Consider the following 13,159-nt stretch of genomic DNA (forward strand, 5'->3'; position numbering starts at 1 on the left):
TGATGGTACACAGACAGAATCCCTCTGTACTTTATTCTTGACAACCAGTCTGCACATTCCTAATTTAAGAGAGCTGAGAATGACCAGGCTTAGTAAATAGAAGGGAACTAATCCCAATAGCAAACTTCATCTTAACAGATAATGAGAGGTCAAGAGAATTACTTGCCCTGTCTACTGAGTTACTCAACAGCATACATAGGATTTGAACTCAGTTTTATATAATCCCAACCTCTCTGTCCTTCCTGCTTCAGCAGATGACCAGTATATGTAGGTCATATTAGATTTCTATGCATTATAGTCATCTATGTCATCATCTGTCACCTCTACCAATTAGAATATAATGAGGCAGGGTATATGTGATGCTCATTTTGTGATACTTAGGATATCTGTGTCAGGGTAAAGCTGATAAACAGAGGTGGTAGAATAACATCATCCATTCATTTATTCCTTCAACGCATGAATATTCACTGAATACATACTATATGCAGACTTTGTGCTAAATGTTTAACAATTATCTCTTAATCTTGCCACAGCTGCTCAAGACACCCCTCCCATATTAATTTAAAGCCAACAATTGAAATTCAAATATATACTAACATGGGAGGTGTGATGGATAATTTTATATGTCAACTTGATTGGACCATAGGCTATCCAGATTTATGATTAAACAGTATTTCTCTGGGCCTCCCCGGTGGCACAGCGGTTGAGCGCTGGGTTGCGAGGCTGCCCGCGGCCTCTGCGGCGCCGGTTCGATCCCCGGCTGCTCCCTGGCCACCGGAGAGGGGTCCCACATGGTGTGCAGACCGGTCCTGCGGCCCGCTGCTCCCCTCAGCAGTGTGCTTCGGTCCTTCTGCCTGTTCTGCTCCCCGCTCTGGCTCTGGTGGATTCTCTCACCCTCCCGCGCTTTTGACTGTGCCCAGTGCATGTGTAGACGAGACAGACAAACAAGCAGACAGATAAATAAATGGAACATGCCTATATTAAAAAAACAACAACAACAAAAAAAAAACAGTATTTCTCTGTATGTCTGTGAAGGTGATTCTAGGAGAAATTAGTATTTAAATCCATGGACTAAGTAAAGCAAATGGCTCTTCCCAGTATGGGTGGGTATTATCCAATCCACTGAGGGCCTAAATAACAGAATGGTGAAAGAGAAAATAATCTCTTTCTCTTCTTGACTGTTAGAGTTAGAATATTAGTCTTCTGCCTTCAGGCTAGTATTTACACCATTGACTTTCTTAGTTCTCAGGTTTATGGTCTCAGACTGAATTATACCATTGGCTATTCTGTTTTCCAGCTTCCAGAGTGGTGATTATGGGACTTCTTAGCTTCCATAATAACTGAGTAAATTCCTCATACTAAATTTCTTGATATATATATATATATATATATGCATATGTGTAGGTATTTCTTTGGTTCTGTTTTTCTTTTGAAGAACATTAAATAATATAGTGGGGTAAGAGAAAATGAGGAATTTGTGAGATTTTAAGTAGATAACCCTTAGAATGGGATGGAGTGTGGCCTGATGAGTTAGTTGTCTTGGAGAAGGCCCTGAGCAGTAGTTGGGTGATGCAGCCTGTGACTTAGTCGGGGATTGTCATATGAACTTGTCTTGACCTAACTCCCCTACACATGTGTACCCTCTTGTGTGTGTGAATTTTAGAGAATATCTGGGGATAAGTATTTATGCCCTGAGGATGTCTAAAGCAGCTGAACACAGAGACAATGGAGTTATCGCCCCCCCATTGCATTTCCCAGTGGAGAACGAGTGGTTTTTGGGAGCAGAGTTGTAAGTAGGCCTCAAAGCTGGGTGTCAATACAGGTGACCAGTGGGGGTTGGCCTGGGCCACTAAACCATGGATGACAGATGAAGACAGTGGGGACAGTAGCTGGCATGAGCACTCAGGGCTATGAGATAAATGCAGAAAGGCACAAAAAGAAAGCGGGGTGGGCACCTATAGATGATACAGGAACACGATCCAGAGCAAATCTTAAAAAAAACAGAGAGAATTTGTTTAACAAACACACTAAACTACTAAGGCCAACTCCTGTTCCAAGCACTTTAGAAATGTTAAATCATTTAATCCTTCCAGCACCCCCATGAATAAGATGTTCTTAATTCCCTTCATCAACAGATGAGGAGACTGAGGCACAGAGAAGCAACAGAGTCACATAAGTTTCCATAGCTAGTAGGCAGCAAGATCAAATTTAAAACCAGGCATCTGGCTTCTGAATCTGTGCTCTTAGTCACAGTGTTATGTTATCAGTGAAATAAGAATCTCTAGTTTTTAGTCTCATGCAGTTATTTTTTTAATAATAAATTTTATTTTTATATTCCCCATACAATTGCAACCCCCCAATTCTGACCCCAATCCTTCCCCTCCTGCCCCCCACCCCCAAAAAGTGTCTCTGGTTCATAGTTTTTTGTTGATTTTGATTTTCACTTTCTTATAGTTATTAATTTTCCTGGTCCCTTATTTAAGTTTTCTAGATTCCTGCTATGAGTGAGACCATCCGGTATTTTTCTTTTTCTTTCTGGCTAATTTCGCTGAGCATGATCCCTTCCAGCACCATCCATGTTGCTGCAAATTGCATGTGTTTATCTTTTTTGGATGCTGAGTAATATTCCATGGTATATATGTACCACATCTTCTTGATCCAGTCATCTATTTTTGGGCATTTGGGCTGTTTCCAAAGCTTAGCTATTGTAAATAGTGCTGCTATAAACATAGGGGTGCAGGTGTTCTTTGGAATTGATGTTTCTGTGTCCTTTGGGTAAATACCTAGGAGTGGAATTGCTGGATCATATGGAAGCTCTATGTTTAGTAGGTCCAGAAATCTCCACACAGCTCTCCATAGTGGTTGGACCAGTTTGCACTCCCACCAACAGTACAGAAGAGTTCCTTTTTCTCCACACCCTCACCAACATTTGTTGTTGCTAGTTTTTTTAATATGTGCCATTCTCACTGGTGTAAGATGGTATCTCATGGTAGTTTTGATTTGCATTTCCCTGATTACAAGTGATGTTGAACATTTTTTCATAAGCCTGTTGGCCATTTGCATTTCCTCTTCAGAGAAGTTTCTTTTTAGCTCTTCTGCCCATTTTTTGACTGGACTATTTTCTTTGTTTTTGTTGAGTCTCATCAGCTCTTTGCAGATTTTTGTGATCAGTCCTTTATCATTAGTGTTGGGTGCAAAAATGTTCTCCCAGTTGGTGGGGTTTCTCTTTGTTTTTGTTATTGTCTCTTTTGCTGTGCAGAAGCTCTTTAATTTGATGTAGTCCCAGCTGTTTATCTTTGCCTTCACTATCACTGCTTTGGGGTGATGTGTTTGTAAAGATGTCTTTGATGTGCATATCACATAGTGTTTCGCCTATATTTCCTTCTATATATTTTATGGTTTCAGGTCTTATGTCTAGTTCTTTAATCCATTTTGAGTTGATTTTTGTGTATGGTGTGAGGTAGTGGTCAAGCTTCATTTTTTTTGCATGTAGCGACCCAGTTTTCCCAGCACCATTTATTGAACAAACTTTCTTTGCTCCAACGCATAGTCTTTGCTCCTTTGTCAAATATTAGTTGAACATAAATCTGTGGGTTTATTTCTGGATTTTCTATTCGATTCCATTGGTCTGTATGTCTGTTCTTGTTCCAATGCCTTGCAGTTTTGATGATTATGGCTTTGTAGTATAGCTTGAAGTCTGGGAGTGTGATGCCTCCATTCCCTTCTTTTTTTTTTCAGGAGATCTTTGGCTATTCGGGGTTTTTTGTGATTCCATATGAATTTCATCAATAATTGTTCTATTTCTTTGAAGAATGACATTGAAATTTTGATTGGAATAGCATTGAATCTGTATATTGCTTTTGGTAGGATGGCCATTTTAATAATGTTTATTCTTCCAATCCATGAGCAGGGGATGTCTTTCCATTTCTTTGTGTCTTCTTCTATTTCTTTTAACAGTGTTTTATAGTTTTCTTTGTATAGGTCCTTTACCTCTTTTGTTAGATTTATTCCCAAATATTTGATTTTTTTTGTTTTGATAATAAAAGGGATTTTTTTTTTTATTTCTTCTTCTTCAGATTTATTGTTTGTGTATAGGAAGGCTACTGACTTTTGCGTGTTGATTTTGTATCCTGCCACTTTACTGAACTGACTGATGAGTTGAATTAGTTTTTCTGTGGAGTTTTTGGGGTTCTCTATGTATATTATCATATCATCAAGTGAAAATCAAAATCAACAAAAAACTATGAACCAGTAGTGTGGTTTTTAATCTCCATGAGGTAGGAAAGTTCCTTGCCTTCTTTTTATGGTTTATATCTAGTTTGATGCCTTCATGGTCAGAAAAGATGGTTGGTATGATTTCAATCTTGGTGTATCTGTTGATGTTTGTCTTGTGCCCCAGTACGTGATCGATCCTGGAGAATGATCCGTGTGCGCTTGAGAAAAATGTGTACTCCGTTTTTTTGGGGTTTAGTGTTCTATAGATGTCTGTTAAGCCCAATTGCTCTAGGTCCTTATTTAGAGCTTTGGTTTCTTTACTTATTTTTTGTCTTGTTGATCTATCCATTGTTGATAGTGGTGTGTTGAAGTCTCCCACTACGTATGTGTTTTCTCTGATGTCTGTTTTCAGAGAGGACAACAGTTGTCTGATATATTTTGGTGCTCCTTCGTTTGGTGAGTATATGTTAATGAGTGTTATTTCTTCTTGAAGTATTGTCTCCTTGATCATAATGTAGTGACCATTGGGATCTCTTTTTATTTTTTTGAGTTTGAAATCTGTTTTATCTGATATAAGTATAGCTGTTCCTGCTTTCTTTTTTGGTCCATTTGCTTGTAGGATTGTTTTCCATCCTTTAACTTTGAGTCTATTTTTATCTTTTGTAGCTAAATGTGTTTCCTGGAGACAGCAAAAAGTTGGGTTTTGTTTCTTAATCCACACTGCAACTCTGTCTTTTTATTGAAGAGTTTAGTCCATTTATATTTAGAGTTAATATTGATATATTAGCACCTGTATTTGCCATTGTGTTTGTCTTTCCTTTGATTTTATTTATTTATTCTTTTAATAACTTTTTTTTTTGGCCTTCTTTCATTGTTATTCGTCCCTCTGAGGTTCTGGCTTTAGGATTCCTTGTAGTATTTTTTGGAGTGGGGGGTTTAGTCTTAATGAAATTCCAGAGTTTCTGTTTGTCTGGGAAGTTCCTTATTCTTTCTTCATAGAGGAAGGAGAGCTTTGCGGGATAGAGTATTCTTGGTTGGCATCTGTTTTCTTGGAGTCTGTTGACTATGTCCTTTCATTCTCTCCTTGCCAGTAGTGTTTCTTCAGAGAAGTCTAATATCAGCCTGATTGGTTTTCCTTTGAATGTTATCTGTTTCTTCCCTTTTGTCAGCTTCATTATTTTTTCCTTGTCCTGGATTCTTGGGAGCTTTACTATTATGTGTCTTGCTGTATTTTTCCTTTCATCGTGGATGTTTGGTGTTCTTCTTGCTTCTTGTATATCAATTTTCAGCTCCTTCTTCACATTTGGGAAGTTCTCTTCAGTTATCTCCTTGAATATTTTCTCTGTTCTTACATCTCTCTCCTCTCCTTCTGGAATTCCTATAACTCTTATATTTCCTTTCCTCATGGAGTCAGATAGTTCCCGAAGTCTTTCTTCGTTTTTTTTTTTCTTCGTACTTCTCTTTCCTTTTCTGTTTTGGTTCTTTTTATTTCTGTGTCTTCAAGAGTACTTATTCGTTCTTCCATTTCATCTATTCTGCTTTCATTGCTTTTCCCATAGTTCTTTAGTGCCTCCATTAATTCTTTGATCTCCTGCGTTTCTTTTGCTTCCCTCTTTAGGGACTCAATTTCATTCTTCTGATCGTTGATTATTTTTCTCATATCATTGTTTTCCTTTATGAGTTCTGTCACTTTTTTAATCATGGCAATTTTACATTCTCTTTCTGGAAGGCTCAGAAGTTCTTCCAAGTTACTGTCGTTGCAATCTGGGGGGTGGTTTTCTTTTTGTGGTGTGCTTTTTTCCTGAGGAGTTGTTAGGTTGCGTGTGGTTCTTCTACTCCCTACTGTCTGTTTTCTAATTTGTCATATGCATTGGGACACTGTGTTTCTGGGACTGGCCGGCATCTTGGGTGAACTTCTCCACTCCCCTCTGGCTCCTCCAGGAGCCATCTCTGGCTTCTGAGGGAGCTTTCTGCTGGTTTCAGGCAGTCTTTACTGAAGAAATATCCCTGTTCTAAAATGGCGATGGAGGATGCAGTCCCTGCGCATCCGGTCTCAGGCACACTCTTCTGCGTGCCTGGTCTGCCCTGGCTGTGCGTGCCTGCTCCCCCTGTGGCCTCAGACTGCTGATCGGAAGGGGCCTGGCATGGGCTAACTTCCCAGCTGGCCACTGGCTCCTCCAGGAGCCTTCTGCCCTTTTCAAGCAGTCTTTTCTGAAGAAATTTCCCTGTTCTATGGGGTGTTAGTGACTTTTTTTTTTTGGTCGCTAGGTGGTGCCAGAGATCTCTCCTATTGTCCTTGGGGGGCTGTTTTTTCACCCCGTGGGACAGGGAACAGAGCGGGAATGGTAGGGTAAACCTCAATGGCTTTGGGGTGCTGTGTCTGCCTTCTGCCCCACCGTCGTGTAGAACCCACGCCCCAAATTTTGTGCCCCGGGTCTCAGTTCCAAAGCCCCCAGGTCCAGGACGTGGGCTGTAGCCCAGTTCAGTGGCCGCAGGAATGGCGCCTTTTGCACCCCGCTCTCGTGCCTGGGCGCCTGGTTCCTGCTTACTCAGTGAGGGACTTTCACCTCAGTGAGGGCCTCATGCGTCTCCCTGCAAGCCTAGGTCGCAGGCGCGGGGACCTGGGCAGCCGCAATCCGCGTTTGCTTTTCAAGCGCGCCACTTTTCTGCGCAAGCTTACCGGCCGGCCCTGGGCTGTGTGCAGGTCTCCGGGGGCCTCTGTTGTTCTCTAATGGCGCCTGGAGCCGTTTGCTCACCGCAGTGGCGAATCCTGCAGGGTTCTCCACAGCTCCAGTTCACGGGGTGGGTAAATAGTTCCTTTGCACTCCCAGTCCCACTTGATGTGTAGTTTGTTCTTGTTGGTCGTTTTAGTTTGTTTTTTTCCTCCTTTCTGTTGGTCGGAGAGTGCCGACTTTGTGGGTGGGGGCAGGCAGCAGGGTTCTGCTCTTTCCTCCCTTCTAGTCCTCTTTTATTCATGCAGTTATTTTATAAATATCTATTAAGCTGTGTGCTAGCCATTCTTTTTTTTTTTTTTTAAGATTTATTTATTTATTTATACAAGCACTGGGTACAGTAAGAAGCATGGGAGGGTGAGAGAATTCACCAGAGCCAGAGCAGGGGGCAGAGCAGGCAGAAGGACTGAAGTACACTGTTGAGGGGAACAGCGGGCGGCAGGAGAGGTCCGCGTGCCATGTGGGACCCTCCTGTGGCCGGGGAGCAGCCGGGGATCGAATCAGCGCTACAAAGGCTGCGGCCAACTTTGCAACCCAGTGCTCAACCGCTGCGCCACCGGGGAGGCCCAAGCCATTATTCTTGATTCTAGGAATGAACATGAGATCCCAGCTTAAATATAAATAAGACCAAAATTTTATTGTAAATAATGACAAGCATAAAATATTAGCACTTTGCTGCTAACAATCGTGGCTTCTAACCAAATTAATTAAACTTTAATTAATTTATACTTAAACAACTGATAAGTTATTGGGGAAACTTTTAAGTTATCTGCAGAGTCTTTCAGATTTCATAAACAGAGGTCAAGCATTTCTGCTAAAACTGTTATTTTTATATCAAGATATGTTGTCAATATAAAATATGACCCCAGATTTCAAAAACTTAGTAATGAAGAATGTCAAATGTCTCATTGTTTTTGTATTGATTATATGTTTGAATGATAATATTTTGGATACACTGGATTAAGTAAAACATTATTAAAGTTAATTTTGCCTGTTTCTTTTAAATGTTTTTTAAAATGTTGAGCAAACCATTTGTTTTTCTGTGTTTTTTGGTGCTGTTGGGATTTAACTAATTTTCTGTGTCCTTAAAATCATCCAGTGAATTTTTCCTACATTGGGTGGGTGTGTGGATAAAAGAAGTGTGAAGACTACAATGCCTAATTTATTTCATTGCTTTTTCCTTTGGACAATTGGTTTGCCATATAAACTGTCGTTCTGAAGACTATCAGTTCTGGACAATTTACATCTCATTTGAGCAAATATTTCCAATCTGACAGCAGAAATTAATCACTGAAATATCTTAACTATTGCAAAGTGGACTTAACTTTATGTCCCTACAATAGGTGCCAGGTTAAAAGCACTGTAAGCAATTTCTGGTATGCAACCAAAATATTTACCTAGGATCCAGAAGAATAAATGGATATCTCAGAGTCTAATTACTACTGAAATGGAAGGGGTCACCCAATCAAACCACAACTTTATAAATTATACCAGGCCAGTTTGATGGTATAATAAAAGTTAAAGGTAGTGTTTCTTCTATGAATTTATTCTTTTCTCACTGATCTTGTCTTCAAGTCAGAGGGAGGTTTAATAAATCAGATATGATTTAAATATATTTAATTTTAGAATCTAGTGGAGAAAAATCCCTCTGAGGCTATGTCAACTCTGACTTGATAGTACCCTCTTGCTAGGCTCTCATGAGGGGTTCTGAAAAATCTTATGTGTCAAGATGGAATGCTATGTGTTTCACAACATAGTCTTGTAAGTTGCATTCTACAAAAAATGGCTTCAAATACTTTAAGAGAAAAAACAATAGATAAAATGAAACCCCATCTATTATTATTATGTACTTTAGTGCAGAGTGCTAAAGGACTTAAAGCAATTGCCAATAATATCATGTCTAAATCCCATTAATAATGAAATCTGAATTGAGCATCCAAGAAAACAAATCTGGCTCTAAGAGATAAAATGTGAATTAACTTTCTTTTAAAAAGAGCTTTACAATCTGTCTGAGAAGGATAAAGTGGCCAGACAAAGGAAAGATTTTTCATGTTAAAAAATGCATTCCTCTTAAAATAATATCAATTTATGTATGTAGATATATGTGCACATATATGTACATATATAATTCTGCTTTCCACAAATATTTATTGAACCCTTACAATGTGCTAGAAACTGTTCTAAGTGTTGGATACATTGAGAGACACAGATCACACAATATAAATGGATCAAATAAGTCCATGAGATATTATTAATTTAGTGAGTGTTTATGGAACACCCAGAATGCTTTAAAACTATAACAGCTCAATAATAATATATAAAACATAGTATGCTTCCAGTCAAGAGGCCTATTGTCTAGTTGGGAAAAAAGGATACACTTACGTAAATAGTGACAGACTAATCCAAGACAACATATAAGCTCATGGTAATCTGGTGCAATTCATATTTACCATGTTTTGATAGCATTATGTGATGGAACTGATTTGGAAAAGCTTCAGAACGTAAACAAATAAAAAACTATTGCTTGAAAAAGTGGGGAATGGAGATGGTAGGTAAACAAGGAAAAACACTGAAGGTTTGCTCTTTTCTTGGAAGTGGAGAGGCATGGAGGGGACACTGTTAAGGGAGTGCTTGTAGCAGAGGAGACCTAGAATCCAGTCATTCTACAGAAATTAACAGTCAACCCCCCTACCAAAGAAGTATCTTTCTGTGTACAAATTCAACAAGTAATTAAACAAGTATCTTTCTGTGTACAAATTCAGACACAGAAGCACAAAAACTTCAAACACATTTGCCAATTTTGTATATGGCTGTTTGATGGGCCCCTTGGCAACTACTTGGTCACTGTTCCCCCTGGGTGAGGCCAAAGGTCTTCTTTTCACATGGCATGTTCAAAAAATGAGGCTTAACATTTTTTTGACCTTTTCAATGCAGATTCTCAATTCAGTTTTGCTTTAAATATATTGTCATATTTTCTTTTTATTTTCTCTCAAAATATTTTTTTTCCCATTAGTTCTTTGCCCATACTTGTTAGCTTTCTCCAAATTTATTACAGCAGTGCTAGGGACTTTGGAGTCACATTGCTAAATGATTGTGAATTTTCTTCTTCCTTAAGGAGACACTCAAGTAGATCTTTTGGTTATGACCATAAACGTGGGGCTCCTAAGTTATATTTGGTGCCTATTTATTTTTAAAGATTTATTTATTTATGCATACAAGAGCTGGGGGTACAGGCCAGAGGTGTGGGGGGGGGGTGAGAGGATTCACCAGAGACAGAGTGGGGAACAGAACAGGCAGATCAACCGAGGTACACTGCGGAGGGAAGCAGCAGGCGAGTCAGGAGACGTCTGTTGGGCCATGTGGGTTGCTCCCTGGCCACGGATTGCCTCGTAATGCTGTGCTTAACCCCTTGCACTACCAGGGAGGCCCTTGGTGCCTATTTAAATTCATCAGTAAATGACCGAAGCCACACATTTTGTAGAGGTTAGCATCCAAGAAAGAGTTAAATAAGTTCTGCCTTCCAGAAGTACAACCTAAAACAATCACTGAAGTCAGATGACCATCAACCCATCCCCATATTACTGTACAATTTCAACTATTTCATATTATCAGAAAAGCAACATTTAGCAATGTGGTACCCAGACTTATACACTGTATCTTAGTTTCCACATACTTCATGAAAGCTGACATCAGAACCACTCCACACATTTCATCAAATGATTACATTTGAAGCCCTTTTTGACTATTTTGCCAAGTTCCCCCCTTTTATGAAATATCTGTATCCACAAATTTCTTTGCCAGATGTATCAGTTTACATTTTTCTGTCCTGATCTCATTTTATCATAGATCTACAATCCTATCTTTCTTAAGAATATTTTTCATAATGTCTCTATCCTTCTTGAAACATAATGATCTTTAACTAATAAGTATAAAAAGGTCATAATGGTAGATTACCGAAGAATATATGCATCATATGATAAACATATGCATTTTTTTTTCTTTGGAAGAAAAAAGTGATCCTTCTCAATTGAAGGATCCTACTTAACTACTTCTTTGAGGCAGTTTTCTAGCCCACCAAACAGTTACTGCAGTTAAATAGTAATAATTTCTAAAACTGTCCAATGTCTGACAATAAGGAAACCTACTTTGATTATTCAGCAGTACTATTACAAAGCTGAAAAGACAAGATTAAGAATGGTACTCAGAGATGCACATTGTATTTTATGTAAGCAAGGGGATATGTACAATATGGTATGCATGTTTACATACATGCATCATGTATGTGAATACATATAAATGCACACACATCTATGTAAGTCATCGGTCTTACAGAAAAACTGAGAAGAGCAAGTAGAGAGTCAGGATAGAGAAGAGAAAGAAATAAGAAGAATTAAAAAATTAGAAGAGCTAAAGGTGCAGCACTTACAGAGTTTAGAAATGGAATGGGATAATAAGTCACAGTATTCAGAGATGTTAGTGACAAGGAGAGAAAATCGAATGTTCTCTACATCTGGAAATGAAGATGGCTATGAAAGAACTATGTACATTGCAATTCTTTTTGAATGCACCAATGTAGAAATGGGATGACAATAACAATGAGATTGACAAAAAAATAAAAAACCAACCAAACATGTAACAACCCAGGAGGACCTCAATAGCTCCTGAGGCCCTGCTCTCTGTCATCCAGTCCCCAGGGGAAGCATGATTTGTTTGTCACCAGTTTGCTTGCTGGGTTTCACAACAAGCAGTAAAGCTAGAGAAAAAGCAAAACAAACAGGTACTGAAAAATGTGAAAGGAAGTAGCGTAAAAATGAAATGCTAGTTTGAATGATTTTAATGTAGGCACAGTACAGCCGAGCAGGGAACATATTATACACCCCAGGGTATTACGGACACTTCCATACAATTAGCAGAAGATTGACATACCAATATTTTTTGCAAAACCATGTTGAAATGAAAAGTAAAAGAAAATTTAGTCTTGTATACTTTGGATAATGCTTACTACTCATCAATCAGTAAAATATGAGAATTTTATTTACTTGCCATACTTTGTTTTTCCTTCCTTCATGATAGTTTTTTTCTTTCTTTGGTAACTGTTGTTACTTTTATAAACTTGAACATTACTTTTCCCCCCATTAGTTTATGTTGATATCCTTTCATTTGCATTTGGTAAATGTGGTTTATTATTGTTGTATTATCTTTATCACTTCTACCACTTCTATTTTGATTGCTCAAAATCTAACATTTGTATTATATGGTATGACTTTCAACACTGTTGTAATCAGTTTTGTAATTATAAGCAATTATCCTATGTGTTTGTATATAGGTTTATTTTGAACACTAAAAATCAACAGTGCTTGTACTATTGCGAAAGAGAAAAATAAAAGGATTTATTACAAAGGGGAAAGAAAAGAAAAATTTTGACCGATCAGTGTTTAATCACATTGATATTAGTTCATTTACCTTGTATAACAGTAAGACTCAGAAAAGGCATTCATTAAAATTCTTTAGACTCCTTGTCTTTCATCTAAAGCTTTTAGAAAGAGTTGTATCCAAATAAAAAAATATTAAAAAAAAAAAAAGAAAGAGTTGTATCAGGCCTCCCTGGTGGCGCAGGCGGTTGACTGCAGCACTGTGAAGCTGTCCACAGCCTCCACAGTGCCAGTTCGATTCCCACCAGCCGCGGAGATACCCATATGGCAGCACAGATCCCTCCTGTCTCGCCCGCTGCTCCCCTAAGCAGTGTATTTCAGTCAGTCTGCCTGTTCTGCTCCCCACTCTGTCTCCGGAGAATTCTCTTACCCTCCCACACATCTGACCTGTACCCCGGTTCTTATATAAATAAATCCTCAAAAAAAAAATTAGAGAGAGAGTTGTATCCACTGTTTGCCTGCATTAGAGCATCACAGTTTTATTACATTGATTCTCTGGAATCTCAGGAAGAAGGGTGTTTTGAAATGATGACTATGCTTATTTTAAAAAGCAGACTATTCTCCTATAATACCTAATTTAGTTTATTTTCTACAGAATGGATTTAGTGCTTCTGATGGAGAAAATATGAAAGATGTAAGAAAATATGTCATGAAACATGCAAAGGATAATGTGGAAATACATTAATCAGGCTGTTCCAGAACATGGATTTCTGAGCATTGTTTTAGGGGTAAAGTTCTGACTGAAGTTCAGCTTTCACTGTGCCTGCCTCCCTTGACAGT

Source organism: Talpa europaea, assembly GCF_964194135.1.
Source record: "Talpa europaea genome assembly, chromosome: 3".
NCBI lineage: Eukaryota > Metazoa > Chordata > Mammalia > Eulipotyphla > Talpidae > Talpa > Talpa europaea.